General features: G+C 42.8%; 1 protein-coding gene across 1 annotated transcript in view; it reads left to right on the top strand.

The window, feature by feature from the left end:
- Nucleotides 1–14,426, top strand: part of tmem132e (transmembrane protein 132E) — a 353,420-nt gene that overhangs the window by 62,739 nt on the left and 276,255 nt on the right. The gene's annotated exons all lie outside the window — the stretch shown is intronic.

Raw genomic sequence — 14,426 nt, 5'->3', positions numbered from 1 at the left:
GCCCGTTTAGTGGGACCATTGTGTTAAACCCAGAGCTAAGGTACACAGGACGGATCCTTTGATACATGCATGCTTGTACCTAGATTTTTCTAGATTTTGCAGTGGACTACAATTGAATGATAAATTGGAGTTTCTGCTCTGGTGTGAAGCCCACCTCTGCGGTTAATTTATTGCTCCCCCCACAGAGCCAGAGCTGCTGTCATGAATACCGTCCACAGCAGTGGAGGCTGCTGAGTGGAGGACGGCTCAAAATAATGGCTGGAATGGAGTCAATGGAATGGTTTCAACCACATGGAAACCACATCTTTGACACCATTCCATTGACTCCATTCCAACCATTATTATGAGCCGTCCTCCCCTCAGCAGCCTCCACTGGTCCACAGGGTATCTGACATAGGACTAGCTTATACATTACGGATAACAATGGTCATTTAATCTCATGCTGTTTTAGGGCCAAATATACACACCCAGTCTTTGCCAAATCGTAACTTTCAGCTTAAATGACAGCGGCAGTTTTAGCTAAATGAGGGCAATGTCAATCCTCTTATATTCCTATACTCTACACACTTTTTAAATAGTTAATGACCTCTTTACATATTTTGGGAGGTTCTTTGTTCTTGAAACCAGTACAGGTCTGGTCATTGGGCGCACACAACTCTCAAGGAATTAACAAGAGAGGGGACGAGAAAGGAAAAGAAGTACTGTTAAAATTTCAATTTTCCACCTCAGAGGTTAGTTCCACATGAAAGAGGATGAAGATGCTGTGCATAGAGAAAAATGCTACGAAAGCCGTTGACAACGCCATCATTTCTTTTGTTTTTATGCACATTTTTCGTCTCGCAAACTCGCCTCTAATATTTGAAGTGGAAAAGTTGATAAACGACATAGTCAAGGTGACTAAGTTACGGAACGGTTTGTGTTCGACACGTTGCATTCTTTCATTTCAAAGCTGTCATTCACGGCATGCTAAATTTAGCCATGCCTTATGGTAACTTACATATTGCGTATGATGCAGGTTCCGTGTGGGAATACTCAGGCGATAGATGAATAGCACAGGAGGTTGGTGGCATCTTAATTGGGGAGTACGTGCTCTTGATAATGGCTGGAGTGAAACGATATCAAACACATGGTTTCCATGTGTTTGATGCCATTTCATTTGCTACATTCCAGCCATTATTATGAGCCACCCTCCCCTCAGCAGCCTCCACTGATGGATAGATAGATGCTGAGAAGGGCCATTGCATATTTATGAGCATACCGTTTCATATTCCGATTTCCCATGTTAGTCAGGTTTTACAAGCATGAAGAGTGCCTTGACAAATGTAGAGCTTTGGCTTACTTTGGGGTATTAGGCAGTGACACAGTTATGATAGGGAGAACTTGACATCTCAGCTATTTACGAACGTTTGACACCTACCTGTCATGGCTCCAAATTCAAAAAGGTGGAACTGGGGAAGGGATCGGAACTTGTGTTCCTGCCTCACAAAAATAGATGTGTAAAAAATAATTACAAAATGGCGACTTATCCAACAATGTAGGCCTAGAGCATGTCGGCATTTTATAAATATTGACATTCAAAACTGTTTGCCAATGTGGGCTTTGTAAAGTGCATGTGTTTCTCACTTCGTCCTCGAGCGCTATAGTGCACAGATTTTCATGGTAAATGTATCTAACAGCAACAGTCTAGGGGTGATTGAGAGAGACTTGCTTTGGAACTCTGTGTACCTGAGGTGAAAAGAATACAACTTGCACCAGGAATAATTAAACCAATTTTATGTAATCTATCACAAGACATTTAGTGGCCCTTTCAGGTACTTTAAGATTATCACAGGTGTCTAATAATCTCTGGCCCTCGGTGTGGCCTTATTGCATGTAAAAATTACAAAGAATGACAAATCTGTTAAACATTAATCTAAATATAAACCATCAGTTTAGTGAATATCATTGGTGTTTTAATATGAGGGTTTCCGCATGAAATATTTTTTATAGACAGTAAAAAAAAAGTGTAAAAAATACTATGTTAATCTGTATTTGTTTTCATTGTTTTGGCATCAAACTTGTGGCAGTTGTGAACACAATCAATAGTTGGAAGAGTTGCGGAGTTAATTGAAAATGCCGTAGGTGGATGTTGCTTTATTCATTAACTACATTTTTTTTCTTGAATATGGACACAGATATAATAAATAAACTATATAGAAAATAAAACATTTATAGTTATTCAAATATAATTTACTAAAGTTACCATAGATTGTCATAGATTTCTGTTAATTACCAATATTACTGAAAATCCCAGTAACTTTGGTAAATGACCCGTGACTTTGAAACCTTAAGCTTGGCTGATTTATAGAAACGGATATCCATTGGCTCATAACACCAGTGTTTGTCTGCTTTATTGGAAAGATGTTCAGTAGTGCCCATTGATGTCCTGTGGTTGGTGTGAGCTCAGCTTGGATGAAAAGCCTCCTTCGTTTTCCAGCAGCCCATCAAACAGCAGGTGTTCAGTGTGCCGCCAACCGCGAGGCACACTCCCATGTCATGAGCCCCCACGAGATGGCTTGTCATTGTCCTTCCACTTATCCACCACACACTAGCAGCAGCAGATCTAGAACCAGCCTGCAACGCTATGACCAAGAAGAGAAGGAGCCTTTGTATGTCATGAATTTGTCATGGAGTCATGATCGGAGATGATATTGACAGACGAGGCAGTGATACGAAAAGTAGGCCATGCCTCCACAGTGTTGTATAGTGTCTAACTTGCCTGCGCCAATGCTGAGCTTGTCGCCATCATGCAGTTCTTTGATTAGTATTATTAGCCAGCAGCTTGTCAAGAGCAGCTGTTTCAGGTCAAACCAATGGGACTCTGGAGGAATAATGCCCCAAAGACACAATAAATTAATTTCCTCTTATCTTCGGCGTGCAGCCATATTTACGGCTAATCTTATCTAGGCATCTGTGTGTTTTAAGGACAGGCTTGTGAATTAATCGCTCGCCTTTAGTGGAAGCCTACACCACGTGCCGTTTTGAGGGAGGCCACATATGGGTGAAAGGGGATGGGGAGCTGTGTAAGTAGTGTACTCCATTTCTACATGTAGATGTGTCTTTTTAGATCTCAATGCCTCTCCAAATGGTTTTCTTAGCTTTGGTTCAATTGTCGGAGTATCGGTACAATTTATTTTCGAAGATGGTGGATAAAAATTGTAGTATACAATTCTACAACAAGGAGGAATCATACAGTGGCAGCATAGTGATTTTTTTCAAGGATGATTAATTGAGGGAGATCAAAATGATCATTAATTGTGGGAGATCAAAATGCCACTTTGTTTCCCACCTCCCAACAGCATAGCCAGCTTTGAATCGTTGTCCCATTACATTTGCCTTCACAAACCAGCCAAGAAATTTGATCAGGAATTGTTTGTCTGTAATTCCAAACATGGTGTTCTTCCAGTAAGACCTTTGATCTGCTTTCTAGTATGAGTAAAGGGATTGCATGGGAGCCGGCGTCTGTCTCGTACGATAACACAACTCTTCTCCCTCTTCCTTCATTTGATAGGAAGAACAAAACTCTTATCTTGCATGAGGTTGTCCATCCAGCTTAGTACGAACATCTAATCTACTCTGTTCTATTTACTCTGTCCTCTTACGCCGTTGCATGCCTTACTGAAAAAATATATATCCTTGTTTTTGGATTGTCATTTTTTTGCCAGCAAATCCTTTTTTAAAGCTGATAAATATTTGTGAAAGAAGAGGTTTTTTTCTCCCCCCCTTCCTTTTGGGCAACACATTTTTTATTAAAACTTTAACTAGGCAATTCAGTTAAGAACACATTCTTATTTACAATGACGGCCTACATCGGCCAAACCCGGACAGCACAGGGCCAATTGTGCCCCACCCTATGGGACTCCCAATCACGGCTGGTTGTGATACAGCCTGGATTCGAACCAGGGTGTCTGTAGTGACGCCTCTAGCATTGAGGTGCAGTGCCTTCGACCGCTGCACCACTCAGGAGCCCAAATAACTTAGAGTATGTGCATTGCACACTGACATGAATTCCTCAAACAGGAGCTTTGTGCCTATCTGCGCTAAGAGAACACTGGCACTTAGCAATAACCTATTTTTTCAATTATGAATTGTGAGGTGATTGCCTTATGAAATTGTCATGTGATTAGCAGCCCCCATTACCCGTGTACCATTACCTCCCTCCTCTCTTCTACCACATCATCTACCAGGTCTGCGATGGAAATGGCACCCTATTCCCCATATAGTGCACTACTTTTGACCAGAATACTATGAGACCTGGCCAGAAATAGTGCACTATATAGGGAATAGGGTGCTATTTGGGATGAAACCAGACTCCTGTGTCGTAGTAGTGAAGGTTCCTGATGATAGGGAGTGTTTAGCCCTTCATGCTCCGGCCCTGACTTGCTGACTCTGGGATTATGATGAAGAGCTAGCTCCAACCATGGCCCTCTCTCTACCACACAGGCCTCTGGGCCCCCTGAGCTCTTTGTGTGTGTGTGTGTGTGTGTGGTCGGATCCGTGACGACGACTGTTGAGTCCCTCTGGTTTTGGTGATGCGACACATCAATGGGAAGACTTGGAGGGTCAGTTGCCGTTTGGCGTGCCAACAGGGCTGTACAGAAAGATTGCATACCCCTTAAATCGTGTACATGCCCCTGCTATAGACCCCTGACCAAGAGCCTTACTAGAATGGAGACTTAATACAATTATAGGATTTGAGTTTGAAAATAGTATGGGACAGAATATAGCGATTTTTATGTCAGTGTTTTCTTTTCATGAAAGAAACCTAAGTGGATGAAGACTCTGTCAGAGGCTACATCCCAAATAGCACCCTATTCCCTACATAGTACACTACTTTTATCCATAGCCCTATAGGCCCTGGTCAAAAAATTGTCAAAAGTAGTGCACTAAATTGGGAATAGGGTGCCATTTAAGACACAGCCGAGGTGTAACGGAATGTATATTATTACCTCCAGCTACTATACAATCATATCAAGGTAGCTGCACTTGCAGTTGTTTTTCCTCGATTGAATGCGTCTTTCACACCAGTTTAATACCTGTAACAGCATCTTTGATCAACAAGCTATAGCAAAAATATAGCAGGGATACACTGCACATCTACACCGGAATGATTGAATGAATTGGTTCTGACAGACAACTGGATATTATCCGCTATTGAGCACAACCATTGTAAGCAACATCAAACTACGAGTGCAAAGACTTTTACATGCCTGTACATATTATGCTGGGGAATGAGGCTGCTCTTTTTAGAGTATAGGTAATTTCAGACTGACAAACTGGGGCATGGGCTGACTCAGTGGGTTGATGGAGTAAAACCCCTGTGGGTACTTGATGTAAGTTGTTTCATTCGCAAGTTCTGCACTAGAACAAGCTTTGATTTTACCCAATCCTATCTGCAACAACGCGTACCACGAGACCCTCTATATACCTCTATACAGGCCCCTACCTTTGATGCCAAAGAGAGACACCAGCTCTATCGCACACAAAAGCTAATCTACGCATTATGATCACATTACAAATGGAGGTGGGTGGTGTAAGCATACAGAGCTCTTCCTGGTGCCGCAGCGGTCTAGGGCACTGCATTGCAGTGCCTGAGGCGTCACTACAGACCTGGGCTTGATCTCAGGCTTTGTCACAGCCGGCCGTGACCGGTAGATCCATGAGACGGCATGACCGATAGACCCATGGCCCTGCATCGTTAGGGGAGGGTTTGGCCGGCCAGGATTTTCTTGTGCCATCGCGCTCTAGTGACTCTTTGTGGCGGGCCTGGCACCTGCAAGCTGACTTTGGTCGCCAGCTGAACGGCGCTTCCGCCGTCACATTGGTGCAATTGGCTTCCGGGGTAAGCGAGCAGTGTGTCGTGTTTTGGAGGACGCATGTCTCTCGACCTTCACCTCTCCAGATTCCTTAGGGGAGTTGCAGCGATGGGACAAGACTGTAACTACCAATTGGGGAGAAAAAGGGTAAAAGTACAACAACAAAAAAACAAAAACAGGGCTGAGAGTAAAAACAAGATGGGGCATTTCCCTAATTTCCTGTATTAGCAGCTGATTCAGCATCTCCTTCTTTCCTGTGGCTGTATTGACTTTCAAGGACACCTTTCTTTTCCTGATAAAGGGTAGTATGGTGGTGTCTACTCTGTCTGTGTGCTATGGTTTGGTAAATAGCAGTTAGCTTGTTGATAGTCTCAGTGATCCTAATGCCCTAACATGTGTTATCTGGCAGTTTCCAAGGACAACTTTTATAGGCTAGGTGATGGCGGTTTTCTTTTTTTATTGAAAACGAGAGCCACATCTTATTCCAATTTCTATGTAATTCCACATCCTCTATATAGCCATCAAATTAGGCTATACATAATATACCTGGTTGAATATTTCAGGAAAATGCCGTATTTGTGAATTATTGAAATATATAGGATTAATAGGATGTTTAATTTTTTGGGACCATTGACTGAAATTGAGTGCCTCTGTATACCAAAGAAGATCAAAATGACAATAGTTGAAGTCTCGCATTTAGTTTTACAGTTAACTAAACAGCGTGAAACAGTGAACATTTCTGCATATAGCAGAATCGAGCCATTTTGGTGTCTCTTGCTATGCAAGAATATATGCCACTCAGTAAGGTCTCCTATTGTCAGCTAGTATATCCATATCTCCATTATATATTGAAATAATGTGTTTCCCCTCTCTTCTTCCTATCTGATTACTCACTGAACAACCCTACTCGGCGACACTCAATAAACAGGGTTTACTGGACTGGCCATTTCCTCTCATTGGACAGAGACTGAGGGCTGTTAGAGGGTGCAATGGTGACTGGTAAAGTGGCAAGCGGCCAGGCTTGGTGGCAAGCACAATGTACATTTAGTTTTATTACCATTATTTTAATTCAACCGTGAAAGTGCAGTTCCCTGCCCCCTGTTTTCTTCATTGAGTGTAACACACACACCATTTTAATCATGAGTGAGTGTTGTGGGCCCTGGCCATTTGGAGAGAATCGGAGAGGTTGTCAAGAAGAACATTTAATTATGACCCCATTTCATAGGGGAAGGAGCATTTTAATTTTTCTTTGCTCAAGGTATACAGACACACCACTACTATACTATTAATTGTATACTATGTATAAACTGCACGACCAAGACACTATCCACTTTATAAATGTAAATCTTTTTTTTAAAATTGCGCCGAATACAACAGGTGAAATGATTACTTACAAGCCAGTAATCAACAATGCCATTTTAAGAAAAGACCCCCCAAAGAAGTAAGAGAGATAAGAATAACAAAAAATTAAAGAGCAGCAGTAAATAACAATAGCGGGGCTATATACAGGGGGTACCGGTACAGAGTCAATGTAATGTGCGGGGGGGCACCGGTGCCAAGGTAATTGAGGTAATATGTACATGTAGGTAGAGTTATTAAAGTGACTATGCATAGATAATATCAGAGTGTAGCAGCAGCGTTCCGGGGGTGGGGGGAGCAATGCAAATAGTCTGGGTAGCCATTTGATTAGCTGTTCAGGAGTCTTATGACTTGGGGGTAGAAGCTATTTAGGAGCCACCTTGTATAGAAGTCCTGGATGGCAGGAAGCTTGGCCCCGGTGATGTACTGGGCCGTACGAGCTACCCTCTGTAGTGCCTTGTGGTCGAAGACTGAGCAGTGGCCATACGAGGCAGTGATGCAACCCTTCAGGAGGCTCTCGATGGTGCAGCTGTTTAACCTTTTGAGGATCCATGCCAAATCTTTTCAGTCTCCTGAAGGGTAATATGATTTGTCATGCCCTCTTCACGACTGTCTTGGTGTGCTTGGACCATGTTAGTTTGTTGGTGATGTCAATGCCAAGAAACTTGAAGCTCTCAACCTGCTCCACTACAGCACCATCCATGAGAATGGGGACGTGCTCGGTCCTCCTTTTCTTGCAGTCCACAATCATCTCCTTTGTCTTGATCACGTTGAGGGAGAGATTGTTGTCCTGACACCACACGGTCAGCTATCTGACCTCCCTATAGGCTGTCTCATCATTGTCGTGATCAAGCTGTTGTCATCAGCAAACTTAATGGTGTTGTAGTCATGTCTGGCCATGCAGTCATGAGTGAACAGGCAGTACAGAAGGGGGCTGAGCAGGTACCCCTGAGGGGCCCCTGTGTTGAGGATCAGTGTGGTGGATGTGTTGTTACCTACTTTTACCACTTGGGGGCGGCCCGTCAGTAAGTCCTAGATCCAGTTGCAGAGGGAGGTGTTTAGTCCCAGGGTCCTTAGCATAGTGATTAGCTTTGACGGCGCTATGGTGTTGAACGCTGAGCTGTAGTCAATGAATAGCATTATCACGTAGGTGTTCCTTTTGTCCAGGTGTGAAAGGGCATTGTGGAATGCAATAGAGATTGCATGATCTGTGGATCTGTTGGTGCGGTATGCAAATTGGAGTGGGTCTAGAGTTTCTGGGATAATGGTGTTGATGTGAGCCATGACCAGCCTTTCAAAGCATTTCATGGCTACAGATGTGAGTGCTACGGGTCTGTAGTCATTTAGGCAGGTTATCTTAGTGTTCTTGGGAACAGGGATTATGGTGGTCTGCTTGAAACATGTTGGTATTACAGATTCAGACAGAGAGAGGTTCTACATGTCATTGAAGACATTTGCCAGTTGGTCATGCTCGGAGTACACGTCCTGGTAATCCGTCTGGCCTGCCTTGTGAATGTTGACCTGTTTGAAGGTCTTACTCACATCGGCTGTGAAGAGCGTGATCACACAGTCATCTGGAGCAGCTGATGCTCTCATGCATGTTTCAGTGTTACTTGCCTCGAAGCGAGCATAGAAGTTGTTTAGCTCGTCTGGTAAGCTTGTGTCACTAGGCAGCTTTCGGCTGTGCTTCCCTTTGTAGTCTGTAGTAGTTTGCAAGCCCTGCCACATCCGATGAGCGTCGGAGCCGGTGTGTGGTACGATTCGATCTTAGTCCTGTATTGACAGTTTGTTTGAGGGCATAGCGGGATTTCTTATAAGCTTCCAGGTTAGAGTCCCGCTCCTTGAAAGCAGCAACTCTACCCTTTTGCTCAGTGCGAATGTTGCCTGTAATCCATGGCTTCTGGTTGGGGTATGTACTTGCAGTCACTGTGGGGACGACGTCCTCGTTGCACTTATTGATAAAGTCAGTGACTGATGTTGTGTACTCCTCAATGCCATTGTAAGAATCCCGGAACCTATTCCAGTCTCTGCTAGCAAAGCAGTCCTGTAGTTTAGCATCTGCTTCATCTGACCACTTTTTTATTGACCGAGTCACTGGGGCTCCCTGCTTTAATTTTTGCTTGTAAGTAAGCAGGAGTCAGGAGGATATAATTATGGTCAGAATGGAGGGCGAGGGAGAGCTTTGTACGTATGTCTGTGTGTGGAGTAAAGGTGGTCTAGAAATGTTTTTCCTCTGATTGCACATTTAACATGCTGATAGAAATGAGGTAAAACTGATTTAAGATTCCCTGCATTAAAATCCCCAGCCACTAGTAGTACCACCTCTGGATGAGCGTTTTCGTGTTTGCTTATGGTGATATACAGCTCATTGAGCGCGGTTTTGTACTAGCATTGGTCTGTGGTAGTATGTAGACAGCTACAAAAAATACAGATAAACTCTCTAGGTAGATAGCGTGGTCTACAGCTTTTCATGAGATACTGTACCTCAGGCGAGCAAAACCTCGAGGCTGTTGTTCCCAAAAATGCATAGGCCCCCGGTCCGTGTCTTACCAGAGGTTGCTGTTCTGTCATACCAATAGAGTGTATAACTCGCCAGCTGTATGTTCTTAATGTTGTTGTTCAGCCACGACTCGGTGAAACATTAGATATTACAGTTTTTAATGTCCTGTTGGTAGGATATACGTGCTTTCAGCTCGTCCCATTTATTTTCCAGCAATTGACCATTAGCTAGCAGGACAGAAGGCAAGTGCAGATTAGCCACTCGTCTCCTGATCCTCACAAGTCACACTGATCTTTTTCCACAAAATCTCAGTTTCCATCTCCAGTGAATCACGGGGATCTGGGCCTAGTCGGGTGTCTGTAGTAGTATATCCCTCCCGTCCGAGTCATTGAAGAACTCTTCGTCCAGTTTGAGGTGAGCAATCGCAGTTCTGATGTCCAGAAGCTCTTTTCGGTCAGAAGAGACGGTAGCAGCAACAATATGTCCAAAACAAGTTACGAACAATGCGAAAAAGCATGGTTGTTTAAGAGCCGATAAGACTGCAGCCCTCCTGTCAGGCACCATCGTAAATAGTCATATTTGACATTGCAAATTATAATTTATTCTATATATCCTATTGTGTACATATCAGTTTTATGACTATGTATACTGCCTACTTATTATTATTGATCTTGATATCTGAATTGCACTGTTGAAGGAGCTGCAAGTCAGCGTTTCTCTGCATCGTTTACACCTGCTGTAACCTGTACGTGGCGAATACACAAAAAGCATTAATATTCTTCTCTCAAAATATTCCCCACATTTCTCACCCACAGACATTAGCTAGATGTAAAGGTGATTTTAGGTAACTGTAGGCTAGGTGTGTTTGTGCCAAGAATTTATGTTCTGTCAGTGAGTTTAAAGTCACTCACTTTAAAAATACATATAAAATATATAAAAACATAAAAACATGGTAAGCTTTATCTTACCCTGACTAAACTTAATTCCATGAGTGATCAAAACTAATTTATCATGCTGTCTCTTATCTCTCTGCTGCAGACATAGTGAGCAATATGTTTGGAACTTCAAATTGCAATAACAACGCATGTTCAAATCGCAATACATATAGAATCACAATACATATCGTATAGGCACTTGAGTATTGTTATATCGTATGGTAAGGTCCCTGGCAATTCCCAGTCCTATCACATAACCTGTCGTCCCTTCTACCTGAGGGCTTAGGACCCTTTTATTTCGGCCATCTCCAAATGCTCTGAAATTGGAAACTCTAAACCTCACTGGAGAGGAGGACATCTGGGCTAACTGCATGCTTCCTAGGTCCACTCGGAGAAAACACATCTGTCAATAGATTTTTGGCATCACTTGTCATAAAACCTCTTACTCCGAGACTCTCCGGGCTGCGGTAAAAGCCTTTTCATTCAATGCCGTTTTTACAGCGTGCCCTAGAACAGAGGACTACCCTGCTCTATTGCTTTTCTCCGTATCCCCCTCTCCCTCACATAATGGATTGGCAAGAAAGAACGACATTGTTGGTAGTTTTCCGTGTGCAATTTTCATAGAGTCCTTTTGAGTTTGATGTATTTTCTCATCTCTTCTGTAGCAAACAAGTGGAGCGCACGGTGAATCCAGAGGGCTCACTTTTCCCGTGGTCATTAAAGGGCTAGTTTGTGTCCTAAATGGCACCCCACTCCCTACATGGTTAACTACATTTGACAGGAGCTTAGATCCCTGCTACCTGGCCCAAGCCCGACGGGATCTGATGCTGGGCCAAGCCTATTTTCTTTCTTCAATAACTAGGGCACGGGCGGGGGTATCATTTTGAAGCTGAGCCATTTGCTGCGCATTGCCGCTGTATATTCTTATCTTACTAAGATCATAACATTGTCAGAAGTGCTTCAACTTCTTCAAATATAATTCCAGAACATTGTCTGAGTCAACAGGATACTAGTTGCTCTGGCTACTCACATGCAGAGAGGAAGTTACTACTGATATTGGGGCGGTAGGTAGCCTAGCGGTGAAAAGCACTGAGCTTTAACTGAAAGTTCGCTGGATCGAATCCCTGAGCCAACTAGTTGAAAAATCTGACAAGCAAGACACTTAACCCTAATTGCTCCTGTAAGTCTCTCTGGATAAGAGACTGCTAAATGACTCAAATGTATAAAAAATGATTAGGCAGGGCAATGCCACAAATTTGTCAGAAGCAATGGATCCAATGGGTCGGGCCTGAATATTGTTACCATGGGTAGGGCTCTGGCTTAAATGTCATGCCTGTGCATGATTCTACAAGACCCTATGGGCACTCTTCAAAAGTAGTGCACTTTATATGGAATAGGGTGCCATTTTGGAACATAGCCAACACAGGGCAGGGCTTCCTGGGGCCCCTCCTTGTTGTACGTTTTGGTTTCTGCCTGGTTTATACAATGATTTGGAGACCTGGTTTTGTGTTTAAGGCTCTGAGCACAACAATATATATTTTTTGTTTATCTCAACAGTTAGGAGTTGCAACTAGAGGTTGTTCAGACCTTTAGTCTGCTATAGGCCTTATGATAGTTGAGCAAGTTCAGATAAATTATACAGTCGGATGGAACATTTGCCCCGTTGAAGTACAGAAAATATAATATATTATAGTGTAGATGTAATATCTTAAATTGATCACTCTGTTGCTGAACATTTTCTTGTGGCGATGGAAATTCAAACAAGCCTTGTAATTGACATAAACTCACTGTAATGTCAGTAGGCTACTAGACTGCTTCGGAGGGGGGTGGGCAGGTAGCTTACGCACACATTGGCAAAGCTTTTCAGCTGGCAGGCAGACACTGGAATACGTTTCTGAATGACAGTGATGGCTTTGCCTAGGTGCTTTGTTGCATTTTTTGTTGGACTGGATACAAATTCCCTTCCCATGCTTTTAAAATAGTGCACGATTCTGTTCTGGAACAGTATAGATCACTTTTGTTCTCAGTGCTGATTATGTTACTCAAAAATAGCTGTTTTCTGGTCCAACCCCTGCTCTGTATTCATGTACTGTTGAAAGCGTCCTTAACCTCCCCTTGTGAGTTTATCACTAAGTATAATTTTCCTGTTTTATAGGAGGTATGCAATGGTCTCACCTATCTTCCGCATAAATTATATACAGTACTAGTCAAAAGTTTGGACATTTCTACAATGTAGAAAATGAGTAGACTAGTAGTGAAGACATCAAAACTATGAAATAACACATGGAATCATGTAGTAACCAAAAAGTGTTCGCCACCCTTTACCTTGATGACAGCTTTGCACACACTTGGCATTCTCTCAACCAGCTTCACGAGGTAGTCACCTGGAATGCATTTCAATTAACAGGCGTGCCTTGTTAAGCCAATCAGTTGTTGGGACAAGGTAGGGGTGGTATACAGAATATAACCCTATTTGGTAAAATAGGAACTGTTCTTGCCATATTATGGCAAGAACAGTTCAAATAAGCAAAGAGAAACGACAGTCCATCATTACTTTAAGACATGAAGGTCAGTCAATCCGGAAAATGTCAAGAACATTTTTTCAAGTGCAGTCGCAAAAAGCAACAAGCAGTATGATGAAACTGGCTCTCATGAGGACTGCAGTTACCTCTGCTGCAGAGGATACGTTTATTAGAGTTACGTTTATTAGAGCACCTCAGATTGCAGCCCAAATAAATGCTTCACAGAGTTCAAGTAACAGACACATCTCAACATCAACTGTTCAGAGGAGACTGCGTGAATCAGGCCTTCATTTTTAGAATTTTTTAAAACCGTTTTAACTGGGCAAGTCAGTTAAGAACAAATTCTTATTTTACAATGACGGCCTCCCACGGCCAAACCCTCTCCTAACCCGGACAACACTGGGCCAATTGTGCGCCGCCTTATGGGACTCCCGATCACGGGAACGAACCAAATTCTGTAGTGACGCCTCTAGCACTGAGATGCAGTGCCTTAGACCACTGCACGACTCGGGAGCCCCTGCAAATTGCTGCAAAGAAACCACTACTAAAGGACACCAATAAGAAGAGGATACTTGCTTGGGCCAAGAAACACTAGGATTGGACTTTAGACAGTTGGAAATACGTCCTTTAATGTACTGCTCGACTGAGGAACATTACAATTATCTTTATTGTTGGGGTACCGAGATGATGTAGTCATTCAAAAATCATGTTAGGCACTATTGTTACACAGTGAGTCCATGCAACTTATTATGTGACTAGTTAAGCAAATGTTTCCTTTTTCAACTTATTTAGGCTTGCAATAACAAAGGGGTTGAATACTTATTGACTCGAGACATTTCAATTTACATTTTTTATTCATTTGAAAAAAAAAATCTAAAACATTATTCCACTATTGACATTATGGGGTTTTATGTATAGATCGGTGACACAAAATCTCAATTGCATCCATTTTATATTCAGACTGTAACACAACAAAATGTGGAACACGTTGAGGGGTGTGAATACTTTCTGAAGGCTCTGTATACAGTAGGAAGGGGTAAAGGAACTACGCAACAGTAATAGACAGTAGTAGTAGCAGCAGTGTGTGTGTGGCGTCAGTATGTATACGCGTCCTCTCTCCCCATCCCAAGACTTGAGTTACTATCCATTCCATGCTCCCTGGAACTGTATCACCTCTGTGATTGAAACCTGCTCTCTTTGCATCAAGTTGTCCTGCACGAAACCTGCAAAGGGACCCAGCTAAATTACATGCTGC

Source organism: Oncorhynchus tshawytscha, linkage group LG30 (genome assembly GCF_018296145.1).
Source record: "Oncorhynchus tshawytscha isolate Ot180627B linkage group LG30, Otsh_v2.0, whole genome shotgun sequence".
Lineage (NCBI taxonomy): Eukaryota > Metazoa > Chordata > Actinopteri > Salmoniformes > Salmonidae > Oncorhynchus > Oncorhynchus tshawytscha.
Note: the sequence above shows the minus strand (reverse complement) of the source record. Positions and strands in the feature narration are given on the sequence as shown.